The sequence below is a fragment of the Xiphophorus hellerii genome, chromosome 22 (genome assembly GCF_003331165.1).
Source record: "Xiphophorus hellerii strain 12219 chromosome 22, Xiphophorus_hellerii-4.1, whole genome shotgun sequence".
NCBI lineage: Eukaryota > Metazoa > Chordata > Actinopteri > Cyprinodontiformes > Poeciliidae > Xiphophorus > Xiphophorus hellerii.
The window spans coordinates 23,082,255-23,091,356 of NC_045693.1; the positions used below are offsets into that span (position 1 = coordinate 23,082,255).

At 39.6% G+C, this 9,102-nt stretch overlaps 1 long non-coding RNA gene across 2 annotated transcripts in view; it reads left to right on the forward strand.

The window, feature by feature from the left end:
* Window positions 1-7,656, forward strand: part of LOC116712595 (uncharacterized) — a 119,129-nt gene extending 111,473 nt beyond the window's left edge. For both annotated transcript variants that reach the window (XR_004337578.1, XR_004337579.1), the window contains one exon: window positions 1,260-7,656. This is a non-coding gene — a long non-coding RNA (uncharacterized LOC116712595). The remainder of the gene's footprint in view (window positions 1-1,259) is intronic.
* The last annotated feature ends 1,446 nt before the right edge of the window (window positions 7,657-9,102 follow it).

A 9,102-nucleotide genomic window follows, 5' to 3' on the forward strand; every position in this document is an offset into this window, starting at 1 on the left:
TGGTTCATATTGCCAGTTCTTTCTAAGCTGCGCTGAGATCAGTTTATCGATTATCGCGATTCACTGTGGCTGCTGAAATGACAGCTGATCTGAGGTGGAACACAATAAACTACTCCCAACATGCTCTAATTTACTGTGTGTCAAAAATGCTTTATTAGACAGCATTGGACAGAAAGAGTTATAGATTAGAAATGGTGAAAATGTTTTTACTAAATAATTCTGGTTAATAATTCATGACAGTTTATGAGTCACCAACAGGCTGAGTTGCTTTCGGTGGTGAATATCAGATAAAAAGAACTTCAGCCAGATATAGTACACTACTACCCTACATACTGTGCATGTGATACTGACTTTTGGTCAAAAATCAACACAAAGCAGCTATTTCTGACACAGAGATGATCCGGTAGTCATATAAAGCATCTCTTACATTTACAAATTATATTTCAATAATTATATTCCGTCATCATTTTTAATAAAAGTTTGTTTTGTTTTTAGATTTGTCTTCAGTAAAGTTTCTAAAGTAGCTCCACTTTTAAACACTTTAAAAACTTTATACTCACTTTTTAAGATGTCAGTCTAAACCCCCCCAGGCTGTGATTCAGTAAATCTCTGGCTGCTGATTGGCTCTTGGAGAAACTAAGAGGATGTTCAGCGTGGTGTGACCGCCCATAAAAGTGGGCTCATCCCTGCGGAAAGTACCTGAGATTTTTGCAGAGTCAGTTGTGTGTGCGCGTGCGTGGGTGTGTGTGAGAACCTGCTGACAACAAATGCGTTCACATTTATTGTGACACATATCTATTTGAGACAACAAAAAAAAGAAGTAGAGACTCCTAGTGTTATATCGAGACATGCCGAGATACAAACAAATGTAAATTACACTGAAGTAAAATCAAAAGAGTGTAGATGGTTTACAGATGATCCAGAAAACTTCTAGAGAATCACATTAGATTAGATTCCTAAAAATCCAATATGATTTTTTTCATGTCTCATATTGGAATAATACCTGAGAATTATTCTAATATGAGTCAAAGACACCAGGATATGAGCTGGTAGCTTCTGGGAACTGACTGCATGATTTCTGAAGCAGGGCAGACATAACAGGCTGAATATAGGGATCATTTCTTATCTGTTGCTTTTGTATTGATCCTTTAAACAGTAAATAACTGCATGAAAAATTATGCTTTGCTACATTTTTTTTTTTTTTTTTGTCCACATCAGTAAAATAATTTCCCGGTTCTTCCTGTTTCTCTCCCACTCAGACGCCACTGAGCAACACTCACAGCTGCTCTCAAACAGCGCCTGGTAGGAGGAGAGGAAGGAGAGAGAGAGAGGACAAACGATGGCAAGAATCATCCGTCTGTCTCTGGAGACTGAGGCATAATCAGCGTACAGGAGATTCATCTTTTTCTCCAGCGAAACATGTTACTTTTGGATTATCTGTGTCTTTTAATAGGCTAGGAATGTCAATTTTGTGATTACTGTAATTTTTTACTTGTTTGTTTGTTGTTGAAGGAGTAAAAACAGACCGCCAGCTCCGGCTTACCTCAACTTGTCGTCTACGACACTTCATTGTAGTCAGTAAAGACAATACCTACTTAAAGTGTAATAATAATTTAAAAAAACATACTACATTTTATGAGATCACAATCTAGGGAAATGTAAACCCAAAGTTCAGAGGAGGTCACATTTTGATGCGGTTTTAATTTTGTCGCATTTCCACTTTCATTTCACAATTATGTGTAGTGACCATATTGTGATGTCCAACACAGTCCTAAAACGCTTCAATCAAACACTTTTGATCCTTTGAATGCTTCATCACGGTCTGTCCACATTTAACCATCTACTCCACGTCACACTCCTCCCTGGATCTAAACCTCTGCAAACCAGTGATCGGTTTCCGACTCACACCTCAACATATCCTTTCATTTGTTCAGTTTTCCTCACAGTGTACCACTCTCCCGTGCTAAGGGAAAGCCCAGGAGCAGACAGTCACACCACTTCCTGTGTCATAATAAACCCGTTAGCTTCGACCACTGTCTGCTGAGAGTTTACTCAAATGCGGGTCAGAAGTTTGCCTCAAGATTTGACGCTCTGAGTAAATGCGGCCCAAAGCCTTGCAGCAGAAGTGACACGTTCGACATCTTGAAAAATACAGTACACGTTATCTAAGTGATTCATTTGGGTGGTGTTGCATTTATGGGGAGAATGAGTTTGAGTCAGAGTTCTTTTGGTGTTGTCACTGAACTATCGGACAGTTTAGTCAACCACTTCTTTAGACCCGCAGAGGGCACTTAGTGATGAAAATTGATGAGTCACTAAATCGCAGCGAACCTTTTTTCGCTAATAGCATAAGTTGAGTTGTTTGACTCGTAACCCAGACAACAGAAGCTCTAGCTTTTCCAGAGAACTGTTAAGTTCCCTCATTTGAAACTCATTATGTAGCCAAATGTATTGGGTCATCATCACACTGAGCCATTGAATTCAGGTCTTCCAGTCACTTCTTCTTCACTTCTATGGACACAGGTGTTTGATATGGCGCAGCTCAGCGTGAAGCTCCTGCAAACATTTACGATGAAATGGTTTGAATTCCAGTGTGGTGCTTTCTGGGAAGCCACCTGTGCAAAAACAAGTGAGATCGTAAAATTTCCTCACTGCTAAATTCCAAAGTCTGCTCCTCGTGGTATTGTGACAAAGTGGAATGGAGTTTTGCAAAGTCAATAACTGCAGACCTCCAGGCTTTATGTGGCGATGTCATTATATAAATCGCCAGATGCTGTGGTGTGAAGCATCCTGCCACCGGACTCTAGAGCAGCGGAGTCATGTTTCCTGCAGTGGTGAATCATGTTCCTCTGTCTAAGGAAGAACAGACTTACTTGACTGAACTGTGTCGCGCATAAAGTTTGGTTCAGGGGTAATGACGGTATGATAATTTGGTGCTTGTAACTTTGTGGGAACAGTCTAGAGATGACCCGCTCTTCAACAGGACGGCTGAAGTGCACAAAGCAACGTCAAAGACTTGGACTAGCAAGATCAGTGCGGAGAAACTTGACTCCGCACTGAGTCAAGTTCAGAGATCTCAACTCTTTGAACGTTTTTGGTGTGAATTTGAACGGAGACTGTAAATTAGGACACCTTGTCACACTCCTAAGCCTCAGAGAGTTGGAGCTGTGACACAAGTATGCCTCCATTTGACCCATCGCCTAGTGGAGAAGTGGTGCAAGTTGCTAGCGCAAAGTGTCTGTCTTTGGTAAATACTTGTTTAAATGGCAAACAACAGAAATTGTGAGAGTGAAGGCCAGAAAACGGGAGCGGGGGAAAAAACACAACAAAACAAAAAGGAACAAGACAGTAAACTGGAAGGTTGCGTTTAAAATGATTTAGGAGAGATGCAGAGGAGCCATTTTGCTTCTCTTCCACTCAATGTCATGGAGGGACTGAGACCAAAATCATTAACCCTGCTAACCAGAGCATATCGACCTTACCAGAGCATGAGCCTGTGCCCAAATGCTGGTCCATGAGGTAAAAGTGGTCATGGAGCCATAAACAATTTTGACTGCCTCAACCGTGTCTGTCAAGGAGTCATGGAGTACAGACTCTGCATGATTGGTGGGCTGAGAGAAAAATGAAGTGCTGCCAAAACAAAGATGCTAATTTTAAAGCCTCTGAACCAGCACACAAACAACAGAAACAGGTCTTCTCTAGATTTCCCCTCAGTTGCATCCTGGTAAACATTGGGTACATCCCAAGATAGTGTCTGCTTACTCTACGTCTTTTGGAGCAGAGTTTTCCATTCCATGTTGCATTTTCAGTGATGTTAAAAGCTTGTGATGTGGCGAAACAGGCTTCAGTACAAAGGCTTCATGGCCCAGCAGTATTAACCTATTTTGCACAGGGAATAGAGGGATGAATACACAGATACAGTTTGAATCAGAGTGTGTATTGTGGGCTAAAGCTTTGAGAAGAATTGTTGCTGTTTGTCAGGACATTTTGTAGGCCGACGATTTCCTTCCTACGCAACTCTGCTCGATTCCAATCTCCCTTCACTGCTCCGCCTGGACTTTCTTCCATTCAAATGGATTTCTCCTGTAGAATCTCACCTGGCCAATCAGCGAAAAGAAGAAGTTGTGAACAAAGATTTAGATTTTTTTTTTTTTTGCATTGTTTTAGACTGTCTGTAGTTTTAGCAATGGCAGCAGAGAAAGTGAACGAAGCCAGTAAGTCCGTGTTGGCCAAGCTTCCAGATATCAAATCAATATTAACAGCCATCTTGATTGACTCGTAAAAACTGGTAAAAACCAGCACTTTGCTCCACACTTCATACAGAGGGTTTGGACCCTCAGTTGTTAGGAAATGACTGCTTCCTGGAGACATGGTCTCCGTTGTTGATTTGAATATGACCCAATCGCTAACGTTTGACCGTGACATATGTAATATGCCGGTTTGATGCTACAAAGCTAACTGGAAATTGTGTGCGCTTGTAACCTTTCTACACTAATGGCAATACAAAGTAAAAAAAAGAAAAAAGTATCGACTTAATTATAAAACTAATAAATTAAATGGATAAAATGATGCAACAGATTCAACTTAAATACAATAATTGTGACTCAACATGTTCGTCTTGGAGTAGCTTTACAAATGCTGCTGCTGGAACAAAACGCAGCGTTTAAAAACAGGGTTTCTTAATGGGGAAGAGAGAATTGAAGAGAGAATTGCCAAGCAGAACAAGATGACTGTTAATGGCTGTCATTGTTCATAACTCCTCTTTCTGTTCGCTGAAATTTTACCGGAGAAATCCATATCAATGGGAGAAAACCCAGACGGAGTACTGAAGAGGGATTAAAATAGAGCAAAATTGCGTAGGAAGGAAATGGCACTACATAACTATCATTATTCATATTCATATTATTATGGATAGAGCTCCTAAAATGGCTCTAGCCATGCGCTCCTCTACGTTCTTCTGCTGCCTGCTAGCCTTCAGGTCAGATCCAATAACATCTCAGTTGCATTGAACTGAGACTGTAGGCAGTAATCAGATAACATTCACCACAGAAGAGGTGGTGAGTTTATCATGGAGACGGTCACCTGTGTCTCTCACCAGAATGCTTTCCTGGTCCCCCCCAGTCAGAGCAAACATTGTAATGGTCTCTCTGTTCGTTTAACCAGGGAATCTCAAAGGCGAATGTAGTTGATGTTCGCTCTCGGTGCTCTGCATGTCTGAATGCAGCTCAACAGGGTCAGCGCCGTGGGGATTACCGAATTTCTTTTAAGGACTCTATTAAAATATTTCCTTGAGCCCTTCTCTGAAAGTTGTAATCTAATCCATTCGTCTTTTCAGCTATCTAAGCATTATCGAAGCGTTTATGATAAAGAGACTGTTTCTTGGGCAGTCGCAGATACAAATCAGAAGGATGAAGCATGTTTACTTTAATGTGTGTGATATAGATTCCACTTTCAAGCAGAACGTGAGCCACACACCCCACTACCAGCTTCTGTGTATCTGCATGTATGCACAATGGCTGATAGCAGGTGTGTGTGTGGGGGGGGGGGGGGCGCGTGTGGGTGTGTGTGTGTGTGTGTGTGTGTGTGGACATTAACTTCCAAAAATGGTTGAAGCTGCCAAGAACCGAGTTGTTTTCAGAGTCATGTTACTGCTTTTACTGTTTTCTCAGAAATATTTACACAAGCAGCAACGTTGCCTCAGTTTGTGGCATACCATACCAAAGTCATATCATAAGTCATGAATTGAATTTGTTGTGAAATTAGAACAATTCACAGCGGTAAAAAAAAAAAAAAAAAAGATCACTTCCTCATTTAGGCTCCATTTCTGGGAAATCAAGGCATCTCTCAAGGTACAGTCAGGCATCAGATGTTTTTGTCACTTTAGTGCCAGTAATCGTGCCTCTTTTTTCCTGTGATTCTTTTCAAAGCTTTTCTGGTTTTATTTCTGGTGATTTTGAGAAATAACTTCACATGCCACAGTGTGAACAGCTCAGTCGAGCTGCTTAAACTAGTGGCTTTTTCCAGCTCACACAGCTACGATGTGGCTTGTGCCTACGGTGGCCCTGGAGTGCAAAATGCAAATTTAAAACCGGAAACAAAAACATTTCAGGACAGTCATTTCTGAAAACCCAAAAGCGAAACAGGAAACCAAGTCTTAGAGCACATGATTCTTAGCAATACAGCTTTTTGGGAAAAAGGAAATAAAAAAAAACAAAAAACTTTTGCAGTTACAAAACAGAAACAGCTGAAACAGATTAGCAATCATGAAACTAAATGGAAAAGAATCAAATCAAAACACGACTGATTTGGTTAACATCACGTCCAGATATACTGTATTTACTTAATGAGTTTTTCAGAAACAACCGAGAAACATGACAGGACTACACTGTCACGTGTTTCTCAATTGTTTGTGCCCCAAAGCCACAAAAGACATCTAAATACCCATTAATGATAATTATATGTGCACCATTAAATTCTCACCAGTAAGTACATATGGTGAATATACAGTAAGTAGTTTTTTGTAACTTGGTTAATTCTCACTCACTCCAGACGTTTGTGCTGGATAGCAATTGTGTATATTTTGAACTTTTAAAATACGCGATGTAGTTTCACGTGAGCACATGTTACAAAAAGAAACAATTTAAAAAAATTAAAATGTTTTCATTTCAAAGTGCATTTTTTTAGGCACAATGGTTTTGTTTTTTTTGCACAGTTTACTTACATAAAATTGTGAATAAATTCTAAATATATATATAAAAACAACATTTACTTTAACAGAAGAATGTAATGGTCTGGTAATGTGTTAACTTAAATAAATAAACCTTTAATGTTTCTTACTAAAGATAGCTGACTGTGCATTTATGGTCATAGTTTTTAATTTTAACTCACAATTTTGCTCCTGTTATTATTTTAAAGTCAGAGTAGTTTTGAATTGGTAGTGAATTGGTATGCTATCTGTAGCGTGGTTATCCCTATTTTTGCTCTGACTCATTGATGATCAGACTCATAGCATAGTGATCTCATCTAAGGGAACTCATCTATTGATCACATGCAAGCAAACTGTACACCATAGATTGTTCTGCTGCTTCACAAACTTACAGCTACATATGTTGTAAACGCTGGGAAACGTAATGACTAATGTTTAAGCTGCGCAAATCATAGCGCCCCTTGCTTCACCAGAGGGAGCAGAGGAGGCCGCGTGATAGACAGAAGGCCTCTGCCATCTTCGTTTCATTTCCATCTGTACTGTAGTGTAAAATCCAGATGTTGTAATAACTAAAAACAAAATGACATGGGTGAACTATTGAAGTTTTGTGAGCAGCAAAAACTTAGAAAACAGTCAGTTTTGTTTGAAAGGAACCACCCGAAAAGCGGCTGCGTGTCTCTAGGGTCACGGCTGATGTGCTGTCAGACAGCTGACCGTCACTAGGTCATGTGTCTATACCAACACCAGCCCTTCATAAAGTTTACATTGGTTTTAACAGAAAATGTGACAACAAATTTTTAATACTAAGTATGCAATACAATTGGTTATTTTTTTAGCCATTTATTGCACATGTATTCAGTTCAATATCATTAATTACAGAGATAGAGTCCAAAAAAAAAAAAAACAATCAGGTTTTGTATGTCTTCTCAAGCTTTCACCTACATTGAAGGTAAAAAAAAAAAAATAGATGGTGATCAGCAATATTAGAAGCAACAAAAGACACTAAAGCAACTCGAAGCGTTTTAGACGGAAATTCACAAGAACAAGCTTTCAATACAAAGAAATGAAACGTAGCTCCTCAAACCAAAACTTCAAACGTTATACCTAGGATAAATAAACACAGTAAACACCAAAAGTCCCGTCTATTGCACACGCCTTTCACTTTAGTCAGGTGTTGCTCGTATGATTGTCCCTGGAGCTCAGTATGAAATATCCACCTCTGGTTGCCTGAGGTGATAGATAGAGCAGCTTTGATACATTTGTTTTTGAAGATGTGAAATCCTTTGATTCAGAAACCTGCGGTTGAGTTTCTGCAACAGTAGTTTTTTTTGTTTGTTTTTTTTTCCCCCTCAGTGGGATTTAAAAGGTCTTTCACCAGCCTCACAGAGATTAGGGGCGTGTTTTTTTTTTTTTTTTTCTGACATCTTGCTTTACAGTAAAATGGTTGCCGCAATTTAAAAGTGATGTAATGAGACACGTGGGGTGAAAAACAATGCCACAATTTCCCAGCTTTACACTTTTGAATCTGGACAGTTTAAAAATGATGCTTTTAAACAGTTTCACAGTGTCTAGTAAGAACAACTCAGTCTTTTTTTTTTTTTTCCAAGTTAAGGGATATGGTAGCTTCTTCTTTCTTGAGGGAATGCCAAAAGACAGAGTAGCTCTGTGTCACTGCATGACATGTTTACCCTTCTAACTGCCAGCAATTACATGCTGTGAGGAATAAACTTGTCATCAAGCCTCGGGGCACTAGAGCGGTGTGTGAACCGATCTCAGGGCGCATAGTCAAAGCAACCGATCGATCACGAATGGAAACACGGCAGATGTTAGAAATATATGTTTCACGGTTTCTTAAAAAAAATGGAAACCTGCGTGTGAGTTCACAAAACCTGCATGACCTTAATCACATTTCCCGAGAATAAGTTACCCGGAATTTGTGACACAAATAGGGGGAGGCTGAGGAGAACCAGCGTCGACCGATCCTACCATCAAAAGTGACTAAATCAGGCAATTATGTGAAATCCCAGCCAAAAAGCGAGAAAAACAGCAGCCCCGCTGTGTACTCCTGAACGTTTATCTGAAGCGGGATCTCTAAAAACGAAACAGTGACCAACGACTGACTAATGCGGGCTCATCCAAACCAAGAAGATTAATGCAATGTCTGAGCTTGTTCTGCTGTGAACGCCATTTCACATGCGGTGGAGCTTATTGTTTATTTATTCATACCTCGGGGCAGAATTACATGAAAACTATCTTCATTCAACCAACTGAGAATCTTGCTTCGAACAGGAAAATCAACACACATAATTTGAAACATAAACAGTATGGAAATATCAATCTTTAAAAGAAAATATATATATATATATGTATATATATATATATATACAGTACAGACC